Source organism: Perca flavescens, chromosome 5 (assembly GCF_004354835.1).
Source record: "Perca flavescens isolate YP-PL-M2 chromosome 5, PFLA_1.0, whole genome shotgun sequence".
Classification (NCBI taxonomy): Eukaryota; Metazoa; Chordata; class Actinopteri; order Perciformes; family Percidae; genus Perca; species Perca flavescens.
The window spans coordinates 40,673,627-40,692,113 of NC_041335.1; the positions used below are offsets into that span (position 1 = coordinate 40,673,627).

At 41.3% G+C, this 18,487-nt stretch overlaps 1 long non-coding RNA gene across 1 annotated transcript; it reads left to right on the plus strand.

Annotated features, from left to right (window-relative positions):
- The first annotated feature begins 298 nt into the window (after positions 1-298).
- On the plus strand, positions 299-1,498 carry LOC114555238 (uncharacterized). Its single transcript, XR_003692547.1, has 3 exons — positions 299-761; positions 1,055-1,114; positions 1,214-1,498. It is a non-coding gene; the product is annotated as an uncharacterized LOC114555238 (long non-coding RNA).
- Positions 1,499-18,487: the final 16,989 nt, after the last annotated feature.

Here is an 18,487-nt window from a genome sequence, read left to right on the forward strand (position 1 = left end):
TTCTGATTAAGTTCTAAGAAATATGCAACAATAATGATAATGATTGATAATGAATGAAAAATCTTGTTTCTATTTTTTTTTTTTTTTACCTTTTTTATAATTGAATTTCCTTGATTACTCACAAAATCATGATCATATGATCTCACAGGAGTAAATGGCAAATATGAACCATACATTATGTATCTATCATTGGTAATTGAGGTTAAGTAAACCTCTGTTAAGTATTTTTACATAAATTGTTATGGCTGTATTGATTTAAAAGCCTAATAATGTGGTGGGTCCACCAGACCCGGGAACATTGGCTGTGTAACAAAAATATGAACACCTTAGAAGGGTTATATATGTTTGCTAAAAAATTTAGTTACACAAACCTTTGAAGTGCTCCACTAACTGATGAACCAGCTGAAACATGATGATATCCTCCACCAAGAGATCTTTGTCTTCTACGTGTTTCAAAGGCCTTAGACACCCAGCACTGGCCAGATAATCTGTAATAAATTATTGTATAGTATGAACAACACAAGATTAGATATATTAAACAAACTGTTCTTTCCTGGAGGCCATTAGGTGATGCATGAAATTATATGAATGACATCTTTTATTTATGTGATAGGGAAGGCAAGAAAGAGTCTAGCACTAGGACCCAGGCAAAGGGGCAGAGTCTATAAATAGGGGAGGGAAGCTCACCTGGATCTTTCTTGCTGCAGCCAGACACACCTGAGTAGGCAGCTGAGGCCAGCCTTTGTTTGGTGCTTGATTTGGTAGGTTTTGTTTTTTTAAATAAGTTTTATTTTAAATAATGTTTAACAATCCAATGTTAGCAATGCATGTCTAGAACTAGCACCATGAATCATGTTTTAGCTCATTTTATTAAAGATAAGTTAAATAATTGTTAAATCTGTTATTTATTAGAATCTTCATGGTGGTGAGGGTCTAAAGCTTGGAGTGATTGTTTAAACACATCAGCTAAAGCACCGGTATGCTCAAGGTGGTTTTAAACAAGATATTAGCCTTGTTTTTATTATAAATTTAACATGAAGCTTTGAAAATATAGATTCCAGTCACCTGCCTGTCTTCAACTGGGGGAGGGGAATGTGCTTCTAAGTCAAGCAAGGTATGATATTTGTTACATTGGTCATGTTTTGTGAAATGTGTCTTTTAAAGTTTTTATTATTTTGTATCTTAATGTTATTTTTTCTTTTGTTTTAAATAGATGTAATTGGGAGAGCCAACCACAGTTTTTTCCCACTTATGTTAGTTTGATTGCGCTCCCACTAAGTTATTGAATGGGCCATATCTTGTGTTTCTGGCTGTATTAAACGGGGGAACTGAAGGGTGGAGTAACCATTCTGCATGGGTGTTTTGTTTGAGTTTGGGGCAACTGTGTGTAGTTAAATGTAGTGTTTTAGTGGTTTGATTTAATTTGATTTGGTTATAATTTATTTTGGTGCTCAACTCTACAGCAGTTTCCCTGGTAATGCAGTCTAGTTCTGAATCATGTTTTGTTTTGTTCTGATGTAATATAAATAAAAAGTATAATTTTACACCTGGTATAGCAGCCTCCGTTTCCGGTTCATTCTGGCACTTGTGTATGAAGTAGCGTAAAGGTTACATTTAACTCCTTTAATCACAGTAGTATATTTAGCACTGACCAAGCCTGGTCTAAACATTCATATTAAAGTCAAACAAATCACACAGATTGCAGAAATATAAAAACAAATATGCGGCTTCACCACACTTAGTCAGGGCTCAAGTTTTGAGGACAGGCAAGGGTGACATTCTAAAATGCTTAATAAGCACTTGAGAGCCCTGCTTAGTAGTATTTAGATTATTATTCACTGTAATAAACAAATGTAAACATGTATATTGCACTCTTTAATAATAATAATACTACATTTTATTTATATAGCGCTTTTCATGGTACTCAAAGACACACACAGGCTAAATATCGTCACCCAGTCAGGTGATTGCAACTCAGCTAGCCAGGCAGCCGATGCAAGACAGAGTATTCTTATTTAACCTATCTTTGCTGTAAAAAGCCTACTCTGTCTCCTTACCCAAAGATAGGTGAAATCCAATAAATGCAGAACTACATTGCAATAAGGTGCGCACTGAATAGCAAATTACAATGTGTTTGAAATTTAATAACAGGAGCGCAGCAATGGGTACTACAATTACCAATATGCTTCCATAACTGCTGCTGCTAGCTGCTAGCTTTTTCTCCTAGTCAAAGTCAAATGTATATTGTAGAGTAAAATATACTGTGGTTAATCAAAGGGCTTTACAGACAATGTGTCGTCTCTCTCATGTAACAGCAGATTTAATTCGGAAACCTGATTTCTGAAATTATTTCACACAGCTTGCTCAAACTTGCTTGATCATATTAACTAGTGCTAGCTAGTGGAGATATTGCAACGTTTTCAATGAAAAATGGCTAGCCAGTGTTATATGTGGGTAGCAACTAGCTAGCCGCTAACCATGCTAACATGAATTTGGGGGGACACTGCAGATGGGATGACGTTAATAAAAAAGGGGTCCTTGGCTATTTTTTAATGAACTTACCGTCTTCCTGGATTTCGATGACGATCCACCGAAACGATGTCTCGTCTGGTACCGGAGTCCTCCGTGTTCCATTGAGCTAGCTAGAAGTAGCAGTGCTAGCCTGGAGCCAGGTCTGACTGGATTTACAGTTCCACCCCTGAATAATCTCTGCATCTCCGAATCAGAGATCTGTTGGACTTCATTTAATTGTCGAGACATCGTTGACAATAGCTCACCATTTGCTAAAATATTATTTAGAAGACCCACAGCTTCAGTTAGCCTCTTTCTATCCATTACAGCTCCACTTCAGCCAAACTATTATAATGACAGTGGCGGAATTTGACCGTCAAATACCGCTTCTTCTTTGTCAACCAATCAGGAGCTGAGTAATCAAACTCCCTTCCGTTTCAATCAAACTCTCTCACACACACTACTATACTCTCTCACATATACTACTATACTCTCTCACACACACTACTATACTCTCTCACATATACTACTATACTATCTCACACACACTACTATACTCTCTCACACACACTACTATACTCTCTCACATACACTACTATACTCTCTCACACACTACTATACCTCTCTCACATATACTACTATACTCTCTCACACACTACTACATACACTACTATACTCTCTCACACACACTACTATACTCTCTCACATACACTACTATACTCTCTCACACACACTATACTATACTATCTCTCACACACACTACTATACCTCTCACACACACCACTATCTCACACACACTACTATACTCTCTCACACACACACTATACTCACATACACTACTATCTCTCACACACACTACTATGCTCTCTCTCACACACTACTATACTCTCTCACACACACTACTATACTCTCACACACAAACTATCTCACACACACTACTATCTCTCACACACACTACTATGCTCTCACACTACTATACTCTCTCACATACACTACTATACTCTCTCACACACACTACTATACTCTCTCACACACACTACTATACTCTCTCTCACATATACTACTACACACACTACTATCTCTCACACACTACTATGCTCTCTCACATACACTACTATGCTCTCTCACTATACTCTCACACACTACTATACTCTCTCACACACACTACTATACTCTCTCACACACACTACTATACTCTCTCACACACTACTATACTCTCTCACACACTACTATGCTCTCACAGACACACTACACTACTATACTCTCTCACACTACTATACTACACACACACACTCTCTCACACACACTACTATACTCTCTCACACACACTACTATACTCTCTCACATACACCACTATACTCTCACACACACACTACTATACTCTCTCTCATACACTACTATACTCTCTCACATACACCACTATACTCTCACACACACACTACTATCTCCACACACACACACACACACACACACACTACTATACTCTCACTCACACACACACACACTATACTATCTCTCACACACACACACACTACTATACTCTCTCACATATACTATTCTCTCTCACACACACTACTATCTCTCTCACACACACTACTATACTCTCTCTCACACACTACTACTATCTCTCACACACACACTACTATACTCTCTCACACACACTACTATACTCTCTCTCACACACACTACTATACTCTCTCACACACTACTATACTCTCACACACACACTATACTATGCTCTCTCACACACTACTATTCTCTCTCACACACACTACTATACTCACACTCACACACACACTACTATCTCTCTCACACAACTATACTCTCACACACACAACTATACTCTCACACACACACACTACTAGGTCACTTTACTATACTCACACACTACTATACTATAGCCTCTCTACATACAGTGTTCTACATTATGATAGAAGTTCTATACGTTTTAAGTTTTTCTCTATATAACAAACTGAACTATGCTAACATCTCCAAAAGCACGAGACAATAAACACAAACAAACACAATGTACAATACAAAATAACTGACAGTAGAAAAGAATAGGGTCAATAAGGTCAAGATACTCATATCAAAGCTCAACATGAATTGAAACAATGAATAATAGTGGGTCTTAACATGGACTTGAACGTTTCAATGGTCTGAGCTGTTCACATGAATAGGTAAACTATTCCAGAGGTATGAGTATAGTGGTGTATATGCAAGATTATGATACTATGCTGGAGCCATAATAAATATATTGGTGTTTATTCATTTTATTGTAGAAACAAACAAGATTATATGTATTATTTTACTATTTAATTTCTTAATTGCTAAATTTAAATTTTGTACATTGTATCTGAGGAAATAACATTAACTAATTTCGAGACTACGGCAACCTCCGCTCCTCCTCCTAATTAGGTCACCTTCACAGGTATAATAGACAGCTTGGGAAGTGCTTTTGTTTGAGTAAGAGAGGTGGACAGAGAAACAGTTTAGTGACCGTAGCGTATGTGTGATGAATGAAGTTTCTGTTGAAAGTCAACCACGGAGAATCTATATTTTGACGTTATAAAACTTGCATTATTTGAACGAAACGTAAGGATCTCCGCGAGTGCTTATTCTCCCTACGAGTCACAACCACCTCAAAAAGGCAACTGAGGATATGAGATGAGTGATATGCAGTCGCCGCAACACATACATACATGTAAAAGGATTATAATAGTGTGTGTGTATGAGTATAGTGGTGTATATGCAAGATTATGATAGTTCAGTTCAGTTCAATTTTATTTATATAGCACGTTTTAAACGTACTATATAAATAAAATTTAACCTCAGTTGACCAAAGTGCTTAACATGCTCCAAAAGCAACAAGACAATAAACACAAACAAAGCACAATGTACAATACAAACTAGAAAAAAGAATAAGGTCAATAAGGTCAAGATATCAAAGCTCAACTTGAATTGAAAGCCAATGAATAATAGTGGGTCTCATGGACTTGAACGTTTCAATGGTCCGAGCTGTTCTTACATGAATAGGTAAACTATTCAGAGGTATGAGTATAGTGGTCTCAAGACAGTATGAATTACATCCTATACGGCCTCTCATGAATTTGATTTATTCTCACACACAGGTGAGATGAAGGAAGGAGGAAGAGTAAGATGACTACACTCCCTCAGAGTAGATCCAGACTCAGATCCACCACACAGACTGTAAGAGGACTCTTCTCTCTCAGCCACATTCTAACTCTCTGCAGGCAGCAGCTGCTGCCTTCAGGGTCCAGCCAGGGTAATAAGAGTAACTCACTGGTCTCCATTGTCCGTTATATTTCACCTCCAGTCTTCCTCTACAGCGCCTGTCTCCTCCACACCAACCTGACAGACTCTGAACAGAAACCACATCACAGAATGAGTTAATTTAATTAAAAGATGAAACAAACACACATTGGTCTTTTCTGTCTCTGTGTACCTGTTGAGGTGAGTTCTCCTTCAGCCACAGGAGAAACACAAGGTAAACAGTAGAAAGAAACACACACACACACACACAGTTACACACACACACACACACACACACACACACACACACACACACACACACACACACACACACACAGTTACAGAGACACACACACACACACACACACACACACACACACACACACACAGGCGGGCACACACTCACACACACACACACAGAGACAAACACACAGGCGGGCACACACACACACACAAACTAACACACACACACACACACAGTCTCACACACAGACACACAGTCACAAACACACACAGACACACACACAGACACACACCCATATACAAACACACAAATGCACACAGTAACAAACACACACACCCACCCACACAGTACACACACACACACACACACACACACACACACACAATGCGTGGCCCTTTTCACATATCACATATTAGTTCTTGTTAGCTGAGCGAAGACATCTCTCCCTGTAGCTTACACACTAACAAACTCATACACACACACACCCATATATATATATATATATATATATATATATATATATATATATATATATATATATATATATATACACATACACACATACACACACACTTGCAATTTCTGAGGCTGGTGACTCGGATTAACTTATCCTCAGCAGCAGAGGTGACTCTTGGTCTTCCTTTCCTGGGGCGGTCCTCATGTGAGCCAGTATTCTTGTAGCACTTGATGGTTTTTGCGACTGCACTTGGGGACACGTTCAAAGTTTTCGCAATTTTCTAGACTGACTGACCTTCATTTGTTAAAGGTACAATATGTAACATTTCTGCTTTAAAATGTCTAAAAATGACCATATCTATGTTATATATTTTTATAAGTTGTGTTCTTATACTATCCTAAATGTTTCCACCAAATGTCAAACCCAGAGAAATCTGTTATTTTATTTTCAGACACGGCACGTTTCCTTTAGTCGCCCGTCAGTGGCGTCATATAACCTTTCACCCTCCAGTTACTCTAGCTTCCGTCAGAACACTGGCACCCAGATGATACGTTCAGGAGTAATTGTAAATCATACAATGTCACAGAAAAAAAATACTTGTAACCGTAAAACTGCTTTTTTTGCATTTTCTGCATTTTGTGATTAATTACATCCCACTTTTTATCACAGTAATACAACAGAGACCTTATCTATTTTGAAAGTTCAATATTGATACCAGCTTAATGTTACTACAATGTGCTAACGTTGTTGCTAGTGCTTTGTGGGTAACATTATGAGGTTACATCGTTCAACACGCTAATAAAGTTATTTTTAGTATGACTGTTTCGACCACAGCTAACAGGACTGAGCTAACCCACGAAAAACTTCACTAGTAACGTTAACGTAAGCTGTATAGATAGACGATTAATCTAATGCTAATTTAGCCAAAGTAGCACACCCCGTCTGTCTGCCTCACTCCCCCGGCGCAGAGAGACTCAGTCGGGATGACAGCTGACAACAGCCCCAGGACATATAGCTAGCTAGTTACCGTTAGCACCCAGTCAGCTATCAGCCAGCTAGTTTCATTACAGCAACCCCCGGCCAGAACTTATTTCCAGTGCCTGGGCTTACGACGCTAACGGCAGTTTAATTAAACGTCGTGAAACAGACTATATCAGACCCAGCACCGAATCACAACAGTGGCCATCCATAGCGGTAGCTAGCTAGCTACATCTCCGTAGCGCTACCGGTGTATGTGCCGGAAATCTCCTCCCTGACGAATTTCTCCCCCCTTCGCGGTTAGTTGTCTTTACGGTTAGCTAAATCAACCCGACAAAAGGTGGGTTAAGCACCAAAACAAAAAGTTAAGATTACTGAAAAGTGAAGGGGAAATAATTCGGGGCAGCTGGGAGATGTTCTGCTGCTGCACAACAGGCATCGAACGTCCTGGCTCGCTGTCGCGGAGACTCCCCCGAGAATCCCCACCCACACCCGTCTCTCAGCCTCGTTTGGTAGCTAGCTAGCGTTACAACAAACCCTGTCCGCCCCGGTGTTGAAACCATCCAAAAGATATATTCACACTGTTTTGACTGAGCCAACGTGGTCTCATTCCGCACCCAGAGGCATTATGGTCGCCAGAGTCGTAACACCTCTCTGGGGTTGACAGGTGGGTCCCTCTCATGATCCTTAACGTCTCGGACAGCCCTGTCACGCTGCGGAGAAACACCAAGCTCGCCGATGTCTACACCTGTCTGGCGCTGGAGGACATGGAAGCTACGGAGCTCAGTGCTGCTCAACAGGTCACGTCTGCCGGGCCTGCAGGAACGTCAGCATCGGCAGTGAATATCGAGACCGTGCGGGAGAGGCTGGAGCATGTTGGCCTGAGAGATCTCGACCTTGAGTCTTGTGACGTGACGACAGAGTGGCAAGCCAAGCTGGCGGACCTCGTGATCAAATATGAGGACATCTTCTCCCACCCTCACCTGGACTGTGGCGAGGCCAAAGAGTTTCTGCACCGGATTCGTCTCACTGACGAGAGGCCGTTCCGTTTGCCTTACCGACATGTCCCACCTGCTGAATACCAGAAGCTCCGCCAGGTCTTCAGTGAGATGGAGGAGAAGGAGACAATCAGGAAGTCCACCAGCGAGTTCGCCTCACCTCTCGTTTTGGTGTGGAAGAAAAATGGTGACTTGCGGGTGTGCACGGACTTCAGATGGCTCAACAAACGGACACTGAAGGATGCCCATCCCCTTCCCCACCAAGCTGACTGTCTGGCTGCCCTGGGTGGGAACACGTTCTTCAGCACAATGGATCTCACGTCCGGCTTTTATAACATGCCGCTGCATGTAGATGACCGCAAGTACTCAGCATTCACGATACCCATGGGCTTGTACGAGTACAACCGACTCCCACAGGGCCTATGCAACAGCCCAGCCAGTTTCATGAGGATGATGACTAGCCTATTCGGTGACCAGAACTTCCTTAGCTGGCTATGCTACCTGGACGATTTGCTAGTGTTTGCACCAACTGAGGCATTGGCTCTTGAGAGGCTAGAGCTGGTCTTTAGTCAGCTTCACCTGCACAACTTGAAGTTGGCCCCAAAGAAGTGCTGGCTGCTCAGGAGGTCTGTGAAGTTCCTGGGACACGTCATTGATGAGTCAGGTGTGTCAACAGACCCAGCAAAAGTTGAGGCCGTCAACACGATGGTGGCTACAGACCTGATGGAACTTGATGGTGTGACCCCGTCTCAGACTCGTGTGAGGTCCTTCTTGGCAATGGTGAACTATTACCAGCACTTTGTGCCCAATTACTCCACAATGGTCTAAGCCTCTCTTTGACCCCTTGGCTGGTCAGAAGCAGAAGCACAAGGTAAGGCCCCGCACAAAACGCCCTGCTCCGCTCAGGAAGTTGACCCCTGCTGATTGGATGCCAGACCATCAGAAAGCTTTTGAGGATTTGAAGACCATGGCTGGATGCCTGCGAGCAGCGCTGGGTGGCTAAGTTGGCATCTTACGTGTTCGATATCAAGTACATCCCGGGCCCCAAGAACACTGTCGTGGACGCACTGAGTCGTCGGCCTTTCGTGAAGTCAGCTGCTGGGAGGCAGCTGCTCCGAAACCCCTACATTGAGCTCCTGGCCAAAGCAGTCCCTGTCTCAGCTGACACTGTCCAGGACACCTTTAGGCAGTCTGCTACTCAGGATTGCATAGACTGTGAAGGAAGGGAGCCCTATGTATCTGATGGTGCCAAGAACCGGTCCTTGTCCAAAGAAGAAGTCTGCCATCCTTGAGACACACAGTCTATGGGAGTCAGGTGCAAAGGTGCGAGCTGTTGACTCACTCCAACAGCTCCCGCAACTGGTTCCCACCGCTGAAGAGCCCCTGCCTGCATTCACAGAGAGAGAACTGCGTGAAGGGCAGTTGAGTAATCCCATCCTCTCCAGGGTGCTGTACTATGTGGACCGTGGCCGTTGTCCATCCAGGAGAGAGAAGTCCAAGGAGCCGGCTATGGTTATCAGGTTCCTGAAGCACTGGGAGAAACTGACCACTTGCAATGGCATTCTCTACAGGGTGTCCAAAGACCAGGTGTCCAGGAAGAAAAGACATAAGTTGGTGGTCCCTGGCTCTTTTAAATCCGAGTTCTCAAGGGCATTCACGACTGTGCTGGTCATCAGGGGCAGTTCAGGAGTTTGAGCTTGGCCCGTCAGCGTTTCTTCTGGCCTCATATAGACAGGGATGTTAAAGAATATGTCCGTCACTGCCCAAGATGCGTCATCAGTAAGACTGCCGATCCAGAAGGACAAGCGCCGCTGGAGAGTATAAAAACGTCCTCTCCTCTGGAAAGACTTGTCCATCGCAACCTGCTGATGCTCATTAATTTCCTGCCCATCGATGCGGACAGCGTTTCAGATGGGACCTTTGTGTCCTCCGGCGGGAGAGAGTCGAGCGACATCGCTGATGCGGATGGATCGATGCCTGTTGCGGGTAAGGAGGATGCTGGTAGTAGGACTCGGGAGTGGATCGATAACCTGACCACTGTGAGCACAGACGTCCATGCAGAGTGTGGCTCCCCAGAAGACGTCCTGAGCATGAGTAACAGATCTGGGCATACAGGCAGTTCACACTTACAGTCACAGACAGAGTTGAGTTCTGAATGTAGCTTCTCTCACGCCCCCCTAACTAGCTCTCGGAGTACACACACACACAACTCAGAGCATCTAGACGACATACAAAGAACAGGGTCACTCTCCGTTCACTCAGATCCCAACTCCTTACACACAGTTAGGACTCGTGTTGGGTGTATAGTGAAGCCAGTTAACCGTTTGCTGTGTCAGATGTCCAAACAGGGTATTGTAAGTGATGCCGTTTCTAGGTCAATGTTTCAGATGTCCCAGCAAGACTGAGGGTCTTGATGTAATCTCAGTGTGTTTTGATATGGCATTGCTTCACGTTCCATGAGTCAGAGTCCAGGTGTAGGGACTTGCATTTATTTGTGAGACATGGTTTGTGTGTGGTGTAGACTGCATCCTGCTTCCAGAAGTTGGTAGTGAGTTTTGTACCACTCTCCTTCCACTTCATCCCTTTTGGGATACTTTTCAAGTTGGAGCATGTGTATAACCATGTCATGCGTGTTTATTTATTTTTGTTAAAAAAATTTTTTATTTCTTTTGTTTTGGTAGAGGCAAACATAATTTTTTTTTTTTTTAAGATTTTGGCAAAATTCAGGGGAGGTGGATGTAACAGAGTTAAAAATGTAGTGTATTGTTATATATGATTTTTGCCAAAAAAATGAATACCCTTGTTTAATAGTTGTGAATGGAGCCACCTTTGGCCGTATGGTGTACTACAGATCTGCTGCGTGTAGTCTCGCGTTACTTCCCTCCCCGATCAGAGAAGCTGTATACTTTTGATCGGGTAGGTTCAACGTACAAAGTACTTCATCCAGTATATAAATTTTCTAAAAGTAAATTGATGTTTAGGTTAATAACTTCAATGTATCTAATGGGTTTATTATTCCAATGCACTGTAACAATCGTACTACACTTTGCATGGTTTGACAGAGTTTATTTATGTACTTTTTGACCGTGAGTTTCTGTGCACTGAGGCCAACGTAGCTAACGTGGCTAACATGGCTAGCTGTAAACTCCGCTAGTCACGTCCATACATTGAGAGCAATATTACTCCGTGTCTATCATGTGTGTATATTTAATCTCAGTATAGTTTTGGTATATGTATGAGACAACAGTGTATGTTAAGAGTATTCCCAAACGTTAATTAGTTGTCGTTCCATGTGTGTTAACATTCTGTCTGCGTGCCTTGCTTGCTAGCAAGCACTGATAGTGTACAATGGGATATTGACGTAGTACATGTAGCCCATGTAACACAATTTATATTTTGCTTCTTTAGATGCTGTAAATGTGCACACCAAAGTCTGAAGACAATGTTCTGATCTATTTTCCAAAGGAAAAATAAAGAAGAAAAATTCAACATTTCGCCTCTGTTCCCCTGATGCTTGACAATCGTTACACACGCAACGTCCCAACGTCATCAAAAGTCCAGTTTTACCGTCCATTGTTTTGGTTGAGAGACCCCTAGCGGCAGAAAGTTACATATTGTACGTTTAAAGTAATGATGGCCACTCGTTTCTCTTTACTTAGTGATTGGTTCTTGCCATAATATGAATTCTAACAGTTGTCCAATAGGGCTGTCGACTGTGTATCAACCTGACTTCTGCACAACACCACTGATGGTCCCAACCCCATTAATAAGGGAAGAAATTCCACTAATTAACCCTGACAAGGCACACCTGTGAAGGTAAAACCATTTCAGGTGACTACCTCATGAAGCTCATTGAGAGAACACCAAGGGTTTGCAGAGTTATCAAAAAAAGCAAAGGGTGGCTACTTTGAAGAATCTAAAATATAAGACGTAAAATAAAAATATAAGATGTTTTCAGTTATTTTTGTTAAGTACATAATTCCATATGTGTTCATTCATAGTTTTGATGCCTTCAGTGAGAATCTACAATGTAAATAGTCATGAAAATAAAGAAACACATTGAATGAGGTGAGTCCAAACTTTTGGCCTGTACTGTGTGTGTGTGTGTGTATGTATGTATATATATATATATATATATATATATATATATATATATATATACACACACACACACAATGCACACACACAGTGTTTAGTGTGTATTCTGTCATAAACATGTTGTCATGTTTTCTTTAACTGGTTGGGAGCAGACGTCCTCTCCTTTAAGAATAAACTCTGATTTTTATTCATGTTTTCATCTCTATGATCTCTGAAAGACTCTGTTACTATCATAGCTATATCTATGGTTACTAATGTCTCCATATTGTATTCAGATGAAGTACTTATAAGTAATAAACTACGTATTTATTACTGACTCTCTGCAGCTGTCCCCCCCCACCACCCTCTCTCCCCCAACCGAACAAACTAAAGACATGTTTAGACCAGACTGTTTCCTGTGACTGCTTCACAATAAAAGCCTCCTGTGTTTGTCCAGTTGAGGATGTTTTAATGTGAAGCAGCAGCAGGAAGTGTTGTGTTAGCGTTGTGTTAGAGTTGAGCTAGCATTGTGTTAGCGTTAGCAATCCGATAACAATCAGCTGTGCTAGGGCTGCAGGAGAGAGAACAGGAAACACAGATATCAGCCTGATCAACTCCCCCTCAGTAACACTGATCACATGCTGCAGCATTTCCTGTAAAGCTGTCATGAGGAGGAGTCACCACAAAACTTTCTGCATAATTTCCCTCTTATCGATTAAAAAACACATGGATGATTACTGATTATCAACAGGATCACAGAATCTGTCTACACAGATAATTTTCCACAGAATTAAACACAATTAAAACATAAAAACAAGACTCCAAATATTAAATCTCCACCCCGAACAGAAAAACACTCGGCTAAACTCTTCAAATTTTCATTCTGGATCATCTCTGATAACTGTTAAACAATCTGCAGATTCTGTTTGGTTCTGATGATCAGTAAAGTTATAATTTCTGATATGTTATTATTAGTTCAGTGTTTTGTTAAATAATTAGGGTTAGGGTTGGATGTTACAGAAATAACAACGGACTAAAAATAGAATAAGAAAAGTGGTTTGATTTGATGAAAATCTGAAGGATTCCAACGATTTGACTAAATCCATTTTCCCTTTTTGTCTTTTCTTTTTCTGTCTCTGATTTAAAGATCGATATGTGAAAATGAAATGTTTGAACACTGCAACTGAAACGTTGGTGTGTTATAAAGCCACGAGGCACTTTGTGTGTCTGAGAGGAAATAAAGAATCAATGAATGATAAGAAGAGATGATGTTTAAAGCAGAGTGGTACCTGATCTCCACAGCAGTGGCAGCAGGAACATGAGGTGGTCCATGTCCAGGTGGAGGGTCTCTCTGCGTCCGTCTTCCCGTCTGTCTGTTCTCTGCTCTGATCATCACATGTGCTGTCCTCAGGTTGGATCTGCATACAGGAAGAGGCGGAGCTTTACTGGAATACATCTCATTTAGTCCACGTCACCAACGCTGATGTTATCTGAGTGCAGAATTAAACCACTCGTGATGTTTTACCTGTTGAATGGACCGATACATCATTTTTCTTAACTGTTTGTGTGAAAATGAAACAACTAAATAAAAGCACTGCATATCTGTCTCTCCCTGCGTTCATGCCACCTCGGAATAACCCGTGGTTACGTTGTTTTTCCGACTGGCAGCGTTCACATGGTTGGGATGCGTGCTCTTCTTCTTCTGTTATATTGGCGTTTGGCACAACAACTTGTTTCATGACTGCCACCATCGGTCGGCCGTAGCCGAGAGCATCAGGTGTGTGAAAACATGGAGGCTACAATAACTAAAGATTTTCTGTTTTCTTATTTGAGCATCAAACAGCACATCGCCAGGTGTTTGTTTGTGTTATCTGCAGGACAACCAACGGGAAAGGACACGGATAATGTGTTTTGTTTTTTATACGTGGGCCTATTTATGAATAATTTGAAACATATTATGTCTGTGTATGTTTCTTGGAAGAGGCATTTGTCCACAATAAACAGTTTATTGTCATTAAAATATGTTCAGTGAACCGAAGTTGCCTCCATCAAACGTCAGTTGTCAAAACGCATCACCAACTGGGAAACTCGGGTATCAAAATCCAGCCCAAGTTTCCGACCTCTGATTCCCACAGGAATTTACGTGAATGGTGACGTTTTCACTCGGAAAATTTCCGATGCCCATGAACGCAGGGTAAGTCTCTTCCTCGTTAAACTCCAGTCACCTGCTGGGTTGCTGGCAGCTGGCTCTCACTATGCTAACCTGGGTGTTATAGTTTTAGGCTGGTGGCCATCTTGGTTGTAGGCTGTTGCAGCCACCATCTCAGGATGAAGTGTGACAGACCTAAAGTTGGAAAAAGAGTGTGATTGTAAAGATGATGTTTCCACTCTGTGGACTGAAGGTAACTTCTCTTAACTGAATAGTTGGGAAACTGATGCTCTGATACACAGATGACAGATTGTAGGATAGTGCTTTCATCAGATTAACGCTGGCACAGTCTCGTTGCCATGTGAACATCAGCAGACAGTCTTTCTTACGCAACTCAACTACAGCTCAACTAAACATCATATTGGTTGGTGATCAAACTATTGATTCTGTCAGGGATCAGCAACCTTTACTATCAACAGACTTTTTGGAGATCCAGCACGTTGCTCTTCTTTTGCAATCTATTGGTTCTTCTTTTTTATTTAACAGCAACTCACTAGTAAAATAAGTCCTTGTTTTGATATTTTACAAAAATAATTTAAATCTGACGATATGGCCTCATCAATAAACAAGTTGTTATTTAATGTTGCCAACAGTAAAGTATTGGTTCAGTCACCATTTAGGGAAAATAAACAATCAATACCCAACCTCTGTAAAGACAGAACAATCAGTTCCACAGAAACACACAGAAACAACACAGGAAATGTCCTGAAGCTGTCACAGTGAGACACTTTGAGAGCATACATCTGACAGACAGTCGTCTTTATTAGGACTCAGTACCCATAAGCCTCCCAGAGCTAGATTGTAACAATCATTTCTGGGACAGGATGCATACAAAATTTAACAATAGATTAAAGATGAGAGAGCAGCTCAGTGTGTCTTAGGGAGTTACATTTCTGATCCCGGCAGTCTAGAGTTGTAATAGCATAATTAAGAGAGGCAGGTTAAGCAGAGAGCCTGGTGGGGCTAGAACTCCCCAACCGGATCGGGCTGTACTGGTTTTCCCTCTACCCTCACCTATGGTATTAATTATACAGTATAGAAAAAAAAAAAAACTTATGACTACGAGGAGAGAAAGGGTTTCCTCAGGAGGGTAGCGCTTCAACTCCTAGTCCCTAACTATAAGCTTTCATCAAAGAGGAGGGTTTTCAGTTTACTCCTAAATGTTGCTGCGGTGTCTGCCTCAAAAGGAGCCAGGGAGCTGGTTCCACAATACTGGAGCCTGATAGCTGAAGGCCCTGGGGAGTCTGTTCCAGAGACTCTAGGAACCATGGGAGGAGGCATTCTGGGAAGACAGTGCTCTAGGTGGGACAATTAGGTATCTATGACCTCTTCTGGGTATGATGGTGCTTCCCCCATTTAGAGCTGGTTTGTTAAGTCAGGAAGGGGGATTTTAAATTCAATCCTATATATTTCACTGGCAACCAATGCAGACCGGATAATACAGGAGAAATGGATGGATCTTCTTATGTTAGTAAAAGTTCAAAATGTCTTGCTGCAATATTCAGATGAATCAAGTTGGTTTTTCATTAATGGACTTTTTTGGGCAACCTGATAATAAAAAGATGGATAATCTAGTTTAAAGTAACGAATTTTGGACTAGTTTTTTTAAATCGTTTTGAGACAGGAATTCAATTTTGGCAATAGTATCAAATCATGGAAAAAGGTTATTCTTGACACTTTTGTTTTAAGTGGGCGTTGAAGGATATATAAATTCAAAAATAACCCAACAATTTTGACAGTAAGTGCTGGAGGCCATTAGCAGGTAATACCATCCAGTGGTAACTATATCCCTTTTAGGAAGAAGTCGGCAGACCCAGACTCTTGGTTGGTCCTATCACAATAACTTCAGTTTTGTCTGAGTTTAACAGTGGAAATTGTGGGTCATCCACATTTTATATCCTCAATTGACTTTGTTTGAAGTCTTGCTAAAGACCACTTTCATCTGGCTTAATTGACAGATATAATTGAGTATGCAGTCTGCGTAACAGATGATAGTTAATCGAGTGTTTCCTAATAATATTACCTAGAGGAAGCATATATAAGGAAAATAGGATTGGTCCAAGCACTGAGCCTTGAGGAACGCCATGGCTAACTTTAGCGTGGGGAGGGTTTATCATTAACATTAACAAACTGGGATCGTTCAGAGAAATAGGACTTAAACCAGCATAGCGATTCCTTTAATGCCAACTAAGTGTTCCAGTCTCTGTCCCCAGGATAGTATGGTCAATAGTGTCAAATGCAGCACTAAGATCTAGTAGAACAAGAATGGAGACAAGTCCTTTGTCTGCAGCAGTTAGAAGGGTTAGTAATTTTCACCAGTGCCGTCTCTGAGTTATGATGCATAACTTAAGATTGAAAGGTTAAAAATAGACTATTGCTATGAGAAAATCCCCAACTGATCGGGCAACCACCTTCTCAAGGATCTTGGATAGAAAGGGAAGGTTAGATATAGGTCTATAGAAAAAAAAAAAAACCTCAGGATCTAGGGTGGGTTTTTTTTTCAGGGAGGTTTTATCAGGTGCAATTTTAAATCCTCGTCCCTAACATAACCTGTTATCAAGGACATGTTGATCATATTTAATAATGAAATGTTTAACGGTGTCTGCTTTGAGTAACCTCGTTGGGATGGGGTCTAAGAGACAGGAGCCTGATAGCTGAGGATATCTTTAACATTAATTGTTGAAGGTCTATAGGATAAAAGCAGTCCAAGTATTCTGGTGGTGTGAAAAAGTGGGCCAATTCCTCATTTCCTGTTCCTTTGCATGTTTGTCACCATTTAAGTGTTTTGAACATCAAACCAATTTAAACAATAGTCAAGGACAACACAAGTAAACACAGAAAATGCAATTTGTAAGAAAATGATGTTTATCATTAAAGGAGAAAAAATCTGCAAACCATCATGGCCCTGTTGAAAAAGTCTTAATAAACTTATTTGGGCAACCTTGCAATAATAAAGAATTGCAGTAATCAATGAGGCTTCTAGCGTCCTGGAGGAATTTTTGCCCACTCATCTTTGCAGAATTGTCCTAATTTTACAGCAGGGTTTTGAGACAGGTCATACCACAACATCTCAATGATTCAGGTCAGGACTTTGGGGCCAAAAAGTCTTCATTTGTTTTTCTTGAGGTTTGTTTTACTTGGGTGTGTGAAGGATATATCCTGTTTAGGATCAAAAATAAGTTAGATTTCTGACTTGAGTGCTGGAACAGATGGTCGGACATTCTCCTTCAGGATCTTTGGTAAACAGCAGAATTCATAGTTGGTTTTATCACGGCAAGTCTTCCAGGTTTTGAAGGAGCAAAACATCAGGAACCATCACACTGGGTCATCCATATTTTACAGTTGGTATAATGTTCTTTTTGAAATGCAGTGTTCCTTGACCCAGATTCACTTGGACACTTAACCTTCCAAAGAGTTCCAATTTTGTCTCATCGGTCCACAGAATGTTGTCCCAAAAGTCTTGGGGATCATCAAGATGTGTTCTGGAGAAAAGCATATATTTGATGTTCTTTTTGCTCAGCAGTGGTTTCTCCTTGAACTCTGCCATGCTAGGCCATTTTTGCCCAGTCTTTTCCTGATGGTTTAGGCATGAACATTAACAAACTGGGAGGTTCAGAGGCCTGGAGTTCTAAACCAGCTTTGTTGATTCCTTTAATGACCTCTTGGATGTGTTCCAGTCTCTGTAACAGGATAGTATGGTCAATAGTGTCAGGTTCACCACTAAGTTCTAGTAGAACAAG